The 9617-nt window shown below is 36.8% G+C and overlaps 1 pseudogene; it reads right to left on the bottom strand.

Moving 5' to 3' along the window:
- Window positions 1-8963: 8963 nt before the first annotated feature.
- LOC123933207 lies at window positions 8964-9214 on the bottom strand (annotated as a pseudogene).
- Window positions 9215-9617: the final 403 nt, after the last annotated feature.

Here is a 9617-nt window from a genome sequence, read left to right as displayed (position 1 = left end):
CATGCTTTACCGACTGAGGCAGTCAGGTGCCCCAGTTTTCAGCTAATTTTTGTATATGATATGAATTAAGGGACCAACTTCATTCTTTTGTATGTGGATAACAAGTTGTCCCAGGACCATTTGTTGATGAGACTGCTTTTCTTCATTGAATGGTCTTGGCCTACTTATCAAAAATCAATTGACTATAGATGTAAGGGTTTATTTCTGGACTCTGGCCAATCCCATTGGCATATGTATGATATATATATATATATATTTATGCCACTCCCATACTTTTTTTTTAAAAAGACTATTTATTTATTTGGTAGACAGAAATCATAATTAGGCAGAGAGGCAGGCAGAGAGAGAGGAAGGGAAGTAGGCTCCCTGCTGAGCAGAGAGCCTGATGTGGGGCTCCATCCCAGGACCCTGGGATCATGACCTGAGCAGAAAGCAGAGGCTTTAACCCACTGAGCCACCCAGGTGCCCCTAAAGATTTTACCCATACTTTTTTGTTACAATGTTTCCTTGTTCACATGCCTCAAATCTCCACTGTAACACCATGGTCATCAGATGTGGACAACTCCTGACTTCTTTGCCCACATTTTCTGTTCAACCCCTGAGCAGACCCCTCTATAGCCCAAGGCACACAGAAGTACAGAAGTAGGTGACTCCAAGGTGGGGTTCGCAGCTGACTGATGGGCTTAGACTTTTTCCGTTTTTCCACTCTTTGATCCACAGTGTATCAGAGACTTCTATTCCTTCAAGGTTACAAGATGTCTATTGTATTAGCAAAAGAGGAACAATGCCCAAAAGCAGAAAGAGAGAAAGAGATTCTCTCATTCATTTCTCTCTTTATCCCAAGAAATTTCCCCTTCAAGTCCCATTGGACAAGAATGGGTCACATAGTGACACCCTAATGTCAAGGAGGCTCGGAAATGGAGTATCAGGATTTTCAGCTTCCCTGGGAACATGGAGAAGACTCTGTGGCAAGAAATTAGGGTAGGAAAATGGCTGTTAGTTTGCCGACCAAAACTGTCTGCTTTCAGATACCATGGTAATACCACTTCCCGTTATATACATCTGTCTTTACATCCTAAATGACCACGCTTGAACGTCTGGCGTACTTTGTTAGGAGAAAATGAATTTGCTTAAGGATGCTACAGGCTGCTAGCAAATCCTTCTGTGTCTCACTGACCACCTCATCATACTGAGTCCTGATTCAGTGTTGCTGTGACGAGGGAGCCCTATGTGTCTTCCTCCTTTGGGCTTCTGGAGAATTCCTTATCCCCTCAGAGGCAGTCTAATTTAATTAATCTCATAAAGGACAGCACAGAAGAAGGTTGTTATTGTGCTGCAGTGCTCTGGAGGTAGCTTTGTATTTGCTTAGTTTTTTTTTAAGTTTGATTAAAAATCCAATAAAACAAACAAGTTATAATGTATAATTATCACTAATCTCAGAGAAGATTATTTTCATGGACTTATGAAAAAAAAAATACTCCAGTAATCTTGCCCAGCCTTGCATTATAGAGGCAAATTCACTGAGGAGCTCTTCTTTGTCTCACTTCAAGATTCTACTCTGTCCCAATATTAGAAAATTTAACTTTTTTTTTTACATAATTTCTACCTTTCTGATCAGTTGTTTTTTGCTCAGACTTAAAACAAAAAAAGTATTGTTTAGTCATGCACTTTGGTTGTCAAAGAAGACACAAATAATATACAGTCTAGAAAGTAAAAAGTGAAAGTGCCCACTTTCATCCCTGCCCCCCAGCCACTCCCCTCTCCTGAAATACCCTTCCTCAGAGTTGTCCACAGTTAACGGTTTCATTCCAGATCTAAGCTAATACAAATAAATATAGGTGACTATTGACCTGGGTGTTTCTTTAAAAGTTGTATTTCATATTTTTCTCCAACTTTTTTTTCATTTAACCATGTGTTCTAGTAAACTTTCCATATGCTTATGCATAGATTTATTTAATTTCTTATCCATTGTATTCCATATATTGTACTTTTTACAATTTTCAAAATATTTTCATCTCCCCACTCCCCTTTTTTTTTCCATAGGAAATAACTCCTGTTGACTACAAGCTTAATGACTCTTTAAAGAGTCTTTAAAACAATTCTAATAAAGTTTAGGAGTACTAATGTCTTGATAGAATACAACCTTCTCTAGCATGGACCTGGGTAGAAGAAGACTCTCTTTATGATTTTATAATGATGATGATTATGATAACTCCTACTCATGTTTATACATTTTTAAGATAATTTTCTATAAAGGATCTCATTTAAACTCCATCTAATAATATTTTGCTCTGGAAATGCCTGCAGACTCTCCTGATAACACTATTTTTATTGTAATAAGGTTCTACAGTATGAGCTGAGAACAGCATGATAATGTTGTTATTGCTACCCACACAATTATTATTTAATAAAGATAAAAATTAATAGCTCCAGCACTACTTCATGTCCAGTCTTACGTATCTTTGAAGGTAAGCTTTGTGACTATATCCTGCTGTTTCCTACTTCTTGGCTTCAAAATACTGAGGAAAAACTGACAGGATTAAAGAGAGAAAGGCAATTCTACAATTATAATGTTGGATTTTAATATTCCATCACAAGAATTGATAGAAAAACTAGACCAAAAAAATTAGTAAAGATGTGGAAACCTTGAACAACATAATCAACCACCTTGATCTGATTCATATTTATGTTACTATAGCAGGCACTACAGAGTCCATATTCTTAAAAATAAACCATAAGCAAGTTCATAAAATAAGTCTCAATAAGTTTAAAGGGAATTAAATAATACAGTTTGTTTTCTGACTATAGAGAAATTGAATTAAAAATTAATAACAATACAATATTTAGAAAAACCTTCGATACTTAGAAATTAAACAACTACTTCTAAATAATTCATGAATCAAAGGAATCACAGGAAAATTAGAAAATATTTTGAGCCACGTGATAAAGAACACATAACCCATCAGAATTGGTGGGAAGAAGCAAAAACAACATTCAGAAGGAAAGATAAAGCTTTAAATACTTATTTTAATAGCCAAATGTTGTATATTTACAAGGAGCTAGATTAAGAGCAAAGTAAACTTCAATAATAAGAAGAAAAAATCAGGACAAGAGCAGGTCAATTAGGGACCCCTGGGTGGCTGAGTCAGTTAGGCATCTTCCTTCAGCTCCGGTCATGATCCCAGGGTCCTGGGATCAATCTCAGGGCTTTCTGCTCAATGAGGAGTTGGCTCCCTTTCTCTCTGCTCCTTCCCCACACCAATCCTCCCCACCCAGCTCTGCTCTCAATCTCTCTCTCAAATAAATAAAATCTTTAAAAAAAGAGAGAGAGAGCAGATCAATTAGATAAATAATAAGGGAAATTAACCAATCAAAAAGTTGATTCTTTGAAATCAACAAAATTCACAAACCTCTAACTACGAACGATCAAGGGAAAAACAAAACAAAAATCACCAATATCAGGAAATAAATACTTTTTTTATAGATCCTATAGGCATTAAGAGGACAATTTAATGTTATAAACTTTATGCTAATATTCAACAACCTGGATGAAACTGACAAATTTCTTAAAATATACAACTTACTAAACTCATATAAGATGAAACAGAAAATTTCAATAGCTCCATAGCTATTAGAAGTTAAACACATTACCAGAAATCTTCCCACAAATAAAATGCCCTCTAGGTACAGATAGTCTCACTGGTGAAATCTACCAAATATTCAAGGAAGATATCAAACTACTATTACACAATCTTTATTAAGATACAGAGGAGAGAATACTTCCTCACTCAGCTTATGAGGCCAGCATAACCCTAACACCCAAACTCATATGCACTGATTCAAAACTCAGAAGAATTGATAGAAAAATCCTTAGCAAAAAATTACCAAATCAGACGCAACCAGAAAAAAAAGGATGAGATATCATGACTAAGCAGCTTCTATTCCAGGCATGCAAGATTGGTTTAACATTAAAACCCAGCTGATGTCTCTTTTTTCTTGCCAGACTTGATACCTACATTTCTGCCAAGAGCTACCAAGGCAGACAAGGTAGAGTCTTGCAGGAGAGGCTGAACTACATCCCATAGCCTGATTCAGGAAGCTTCTTTCCCCCCCAAGGGCTCAGAACTCTCCTCCCTCACTCAAAGACTACAAGAAAGCTAGGATCTTCCCAGTAGGGAAGCTGTCAAATGACAATAGATTTTTCATCTGAAACCATGGAGGCCAGAAGGAAGTGACATTATTTTTGAGATGCTGAAAGGTAACAATTGTCAACCATGAAATCCAGATCTGTTGAAGCTCTCATTCATGATTAATGGGGAAATAAAAATATTCTTAGTCAAAGGAAAGCAAAACAAATTTGTAACTTGCATATCTACCCTTCAAGACAAGTTAAAGGAATTTCTTTAAATGGGAAGGAAATGATAAAAGAAAGAATCTCGGAGTATCAGGAAGGAAGAAGGATGAATATGGATACACAAAATAGGCTAACCTTTTCATGAGTTTAATAAGTAATATTTGACTATTGAAAAAAATTATTATATCATTTGATGTCCAAATCAGTGATACTCAAAGTGGGGGAAACAGAAGGTTCTAAGTAAATTAAGATTTCTATACTCAAAAAGGTAAAATGTTGATAACAATAAATATTACATGTCACATATGTATATTAAAATACCCAGAGTAACCATTACGAAAACTATAAAATATATGAATTTAAAAATACTGTAAATAGGGCTTGAAGGATCGAATCCTAAATTTCAAGTAAGGCACAGGAAATCAAAAAAGAATCACAGAAATGAGTTTTAGGGCAGCTGTGTGGCTCAGTGGTTTAGCGACTGCCTTTGGCTCAGGTCTTGATCCTAGAGTCCCTGGGGTCAAGTCCCACATTGGGCTCCCTGCTCAGCGGGGAGTCTGCTTCTCCCTCCGACCCTCCCCTTTCTCTCTCTCTCATTCTCTCTCAAATAAATAAATAAAATCTTAGAAAAAAAGAAATGAGATTTAAAGGAAACATAAAGAAATAATAAAAAAGACAGACTGGGGCGCCTGGGTGGCTCAGTGGGTTAAAACCTTGCCTTCGGCTCAGGTCATGATCTTGTGGTCCTGGGATGGAGCTCTGCATCGGACTCTCTACTAGGCAAGGAGCCTGCTTCCCCCTCTCTCTCTGCCTGCCTCTCTGCCTACTTGTGATCTCTCTCTCTGTCAAATAAATAAATACAATCTTAAAAAAAAAAAAAAAGACAGACTTCTGTGATCACATAATTACCTTAAATGTGAATGATCTAAATACATCAATAAAAAGATTGTTAGAGTGTATAAAATCCAACTATAAGAAATTCACTTCAGGATGAAAGTAAGAAGAAAAAGCTTTATCATACAAACCATCAATAGTGGCAGGAGTGTCCATATTATCTGATAAGGTGGATTTGAGAGAAAGAAAATTACTAGAGACAAAGAGGGCATTACATAATGATAAATGAATGAACCCACCAAGAAGATGTAAGGATTCTCAGGGTGTATGCACCAAACAACAGAGGCTCAGAATATGTGGAATAAGAATTGATAGAACTGAAAGGAGAAATAGACAAATCCACAATTATATCCCTTCGTGGTGCATGTTACACATGTTAATCCTTTTTAGAGAGAGAGAGAGGAAGAGGGAGAAGGAGAGAGAGAATCTCAAGCAGGCTCCACGCCCAGCTCCATCTCACAAACCTGAGATCATGACCTGAGCTGAAATCAGGAGTTGGACACTTAACTGACTGAGACCCCAAGTGCCCCACACATGCTGCTTCAACAACATAATCAAATGACAGAATCTTATCGATGTACACTGAACACTCTACCCCCAAAGAGCAGAAGAGTCCAAGGACCATGCATCATATCACCATAACCTAGCCTTAAAAAACAAAACAAAATGAACAAACAAAAACCACTTCAACACATTTGAAAGAGTTAAGATCATATAGAGTGTAAACAATTTGTGACTCAAGAAGTCTCAAAAAAACTAACTCAGTGAAAAACACAGTGTATGTAATGAAGCTAAAGCAGTGCTGGGAGGGAAATGTATAGCCCTAATATTTATACTAAAAATGAAGAAACAAAGAAGATCTGAAATCAATAAACTACATTCCTACCTCAAGTAATTAAGAAACAGAAGAACCAAATAAACTCAGATTAAGTGGGTGAAAGGAAATAAAAAAGGAGTAGACAGCAGTGAAATTGAAAGTGGACAATCGAGAAAATCAATGGGAAAAAAGCCCATCCTTTAAAAAACATAAAATGGATAAACCTTTGGTAAGAGCGACAAAAATAAAAATATACCAGAAAGAGGTGCCTGACTGGCTCAATTTGTGGAGCATGCAATTACTGATCTCAGGGTTGTGAGTGTAAGCCCCATGTTGGGGTAGAGATTACTTAAAAAATAAAATATTTTTAAAAAAATATATAGGACGCCTGGGTGTCTCAGTTGGTTGAGCAACTGCCTTCGGCTCAGGTCATGATCCTGGACTTCCAGGATCGAGTTCTGCATCGGGGTCCCAGCTCCTTGGGGAGTCTGCTTCTCCCTCTGAACTTCTCCTCTCTCATGCTCTTTCTCACTCATTCTCTCAAATAAATAAATAAAATCATATATATATATATATATATATATATATATATATATATTAGGCACCTGGGTCATGTCAGTAGGCTAAGCAACTGACTCTTCGTTTCTTTTTTTTTTTTTTTTATAAATTTATTTTTTTTTTTTTCAGCGTAACAGTATTCATTGTTGACTCTTCGTTTCTGCTCAGGTTATGATCTTGGGGTCATGAGCTTGAGCCCGCCTCAGGCCCTGCAGTCAGGAGAGTCTGCTTGAGATTCTCTCTCACCCTTTCCTTCTGCCCCTCCCCCCATGTCTGCACTTGTGCATCACTCTCTCTCTCTCAAATAAATAAATAAATCTTTTAAATATATATATATGTATAAAAGAAAGAAATCCCTTATATTAGCAATGAAAAAGGGGATATCACTACAGATTCCACAACCATTAAAAAGATAATAAGAATACTGTGAACATCTTATCTTCATAAATTTGACAGTTGAGAAGAAATGGACCAATTCCTTAAAAACCACAAACTGCCAAACTCAACCAATAGATAATCTGAATAACCCTGTAAGAATTAAAGCAATTGAGTTCATAGTTTAAAATCTCCTGAAAAAGAAATCTCTAGGTCCAGATATTTTCTGTGGAAAATTCTGTGAAACCTTGGAAGAAGAGTTAGCCCCAATTTTATACAATCTATTCCAGAAAGTTAAAGAGGAAACATTTCTCAATTTATCGTAGGAGGCCAGTATCACCCTGATACCAAAAACGGATAAAAATAGTACAAAAGGAAAACCACAAGCCAATATCTCTCATGAATTAAGATGTAAAAATCCTCAACAAAATGTTATCAAACCAAATCCAACAATATATGGAAAAAAAATTATATGCCATGACTAGTGGATTTATTCCAGTTATGCAAGCCTGATTCAACCTTTGACAATTAATCAATATAATCTGCTGCTATCAACAAACTGTAAGCAAAAAATTAAAATTCATATTTATAATATATATAAAATCTATTTATAATATATGTGAAATGCTTTTTTATATTGGCTGCAAATAAGAAAATAAAATTAAATTCCTAGTGCAGTACTGCTCCCAAATACAAAATACTTAAAATGTACCAGTGATATCCAAGACTTTTACACTGAAAATCCTGATGAGATTTTAAAGAAGATCCAAATAAATGGATATATATATATATGTGTATATATATATATATATATATATATGTGTATATATATATATATACACCATATTCATAGGTTATAAAACTAAATGTTAAGGTCAATTCATTCCAAGTTGATCTACAGATTTAACAAAGTCCCGATCTAAATTTCAGTCCTCTTTTTTAAAGAAATCAACAAACAGGCCTTTAAATTAAATGTAAATACAAATGCTCTAGATTTGTCAACCCAATTAAAAAAAAAACAACCAAGTTTGGAGGCCTCAGTCTTCATTGGATAGGAGTGCTTCTATGCTATTTCTATTATTGTACTCATCATGTTTTACTGTAATTATCGTTAGTATAATGAATGCTCCTTGAGAATAGGGACAATGTCTTAATCATCTAATTTCCCCCCCCCATACTGTATCCAGCTTTGTTAAGGACAGTTTTCATAAACAGTCATGGTATTTCAGGCAGGGCCTGGGCAGACCATCGTTAATAGTATACAACAACTTTCAAACTCTCTTGTTCAATGGACTACCAAAATAAAAAAGCCACTATAAAACCCAGTGAAGTCTTCATGTGAATCTCTGAACAGGGTAAGTTTAGAGGGAGGGTTGATATTTCACATGTAGCATATTGTCCAACAAACTTCTCACAAGCCAATCCTGACTTTCTGGAAATGCAATGAAGATGGCAGAATTATCCACCTGAAGATCCACAAGCTACAAAAGGAGCTCTTTGGAGGGATGCCATCTCCATGGTGACTCTGGAGAGTCCAGACTGCCTGACATACTGGGAGTCATGTTTGGGGTCATGTTCCAACAGGTTTCTGGGTTTAAGGGAGTCAAGTCTATGGTGAAGGCAGAGAGGGAGAAGAGGACATTAAAAAAAATGAATTTTAGTTTTTCCTTACCACAAGGCTTTTGTGCCAAGGTGGCTAATGTGTGTCAACATCAAGGAATCCCTCCTCCTGGGAACCAAGAGGAAGTTTCTCAAAAGTAGAAGGAAAAGGTGTTTCCCCCTGTATCAGTCTAGCTTTGGAGATATTCTACTAGTAACATATGTCCTTCCTCCAAAAGAACTATGAAGTGTTCTGTGTGCTAACAACATAGCCTAAAAGAGAAGTTAAAACAAAATTCTGCATTTTTAGAAAACTTGATAAGAAATAGGATTTCAAACTGTACAGTCACCACAAGTACACAGGTATCACTTGGCATCTCCAGCACCCTCAGCTTTCTGTGCCTGGTGTGTTTGGCATCTCCGTTTCTGCAGGGTTATTCCATCCTTGCCAGCATCAGCTTTCCCCCTTTGCCTTTGGGTACCTTCTCTCCCCTCTTTGCAGGGGCATTTTTAGGCTTGAACTCTGGCTCTGGAGAAGCAGATTTATCAGATAACCTTGCAGAATTCACCTTGGCCTTATTACCTTGAGCATCCACTTTGGCCTTTCTCTTGGGCATGGGAATGATGGGGGCGGGTGTAGGCACTGGACACAGGGATGCAGTGGTGCGGGCCTTGGTCAGTCTGGGGGGTTCTGGCCTCTTCTTCATGCTGCTCCTATCATCTTTGGCTTAGTCACCTTTGTCTTAACACAACATAGATGTTTTCAGTACTATGTTTTGAATTGGTTAAAATATTGACCATTTTGTGTTTATGTGATTTTAATTTGAGAAAAAAGGAAGATGGGCATGTAAATCACTCAGCATGTGGACAGGAGTTTCTGGTGATAACATCAGAAAAGTAGCCAGCTTTTTCTCTTTCCAAGAGCAAGGTCTAGAATCTTGGGACTCTGGTTTCCATTTAACACATGGGGAACTTCCCTGGAGGTAATTCAGTGAGTATGGTTTTACATCAAGGAATTAC

This window comes from Meles meles, chromosome 20 (assembly GCF_922984935.1).
Source record: "Meles meles chromosome 20, mMelMel3.1 paternal haplotype, whole genome shotgun sequence".
NCBI classification, from domain to species: Eukaryota; Metazoa; Chordata; class Mammalia; order Carnivora; family Mustelidae; genus Meles; species Meles meles.
The sequence above is the reverse complement of the archived record's forward strand: the minus strand, read 5'-3'. Positions and strand labels throughout refer to the sequence as shown.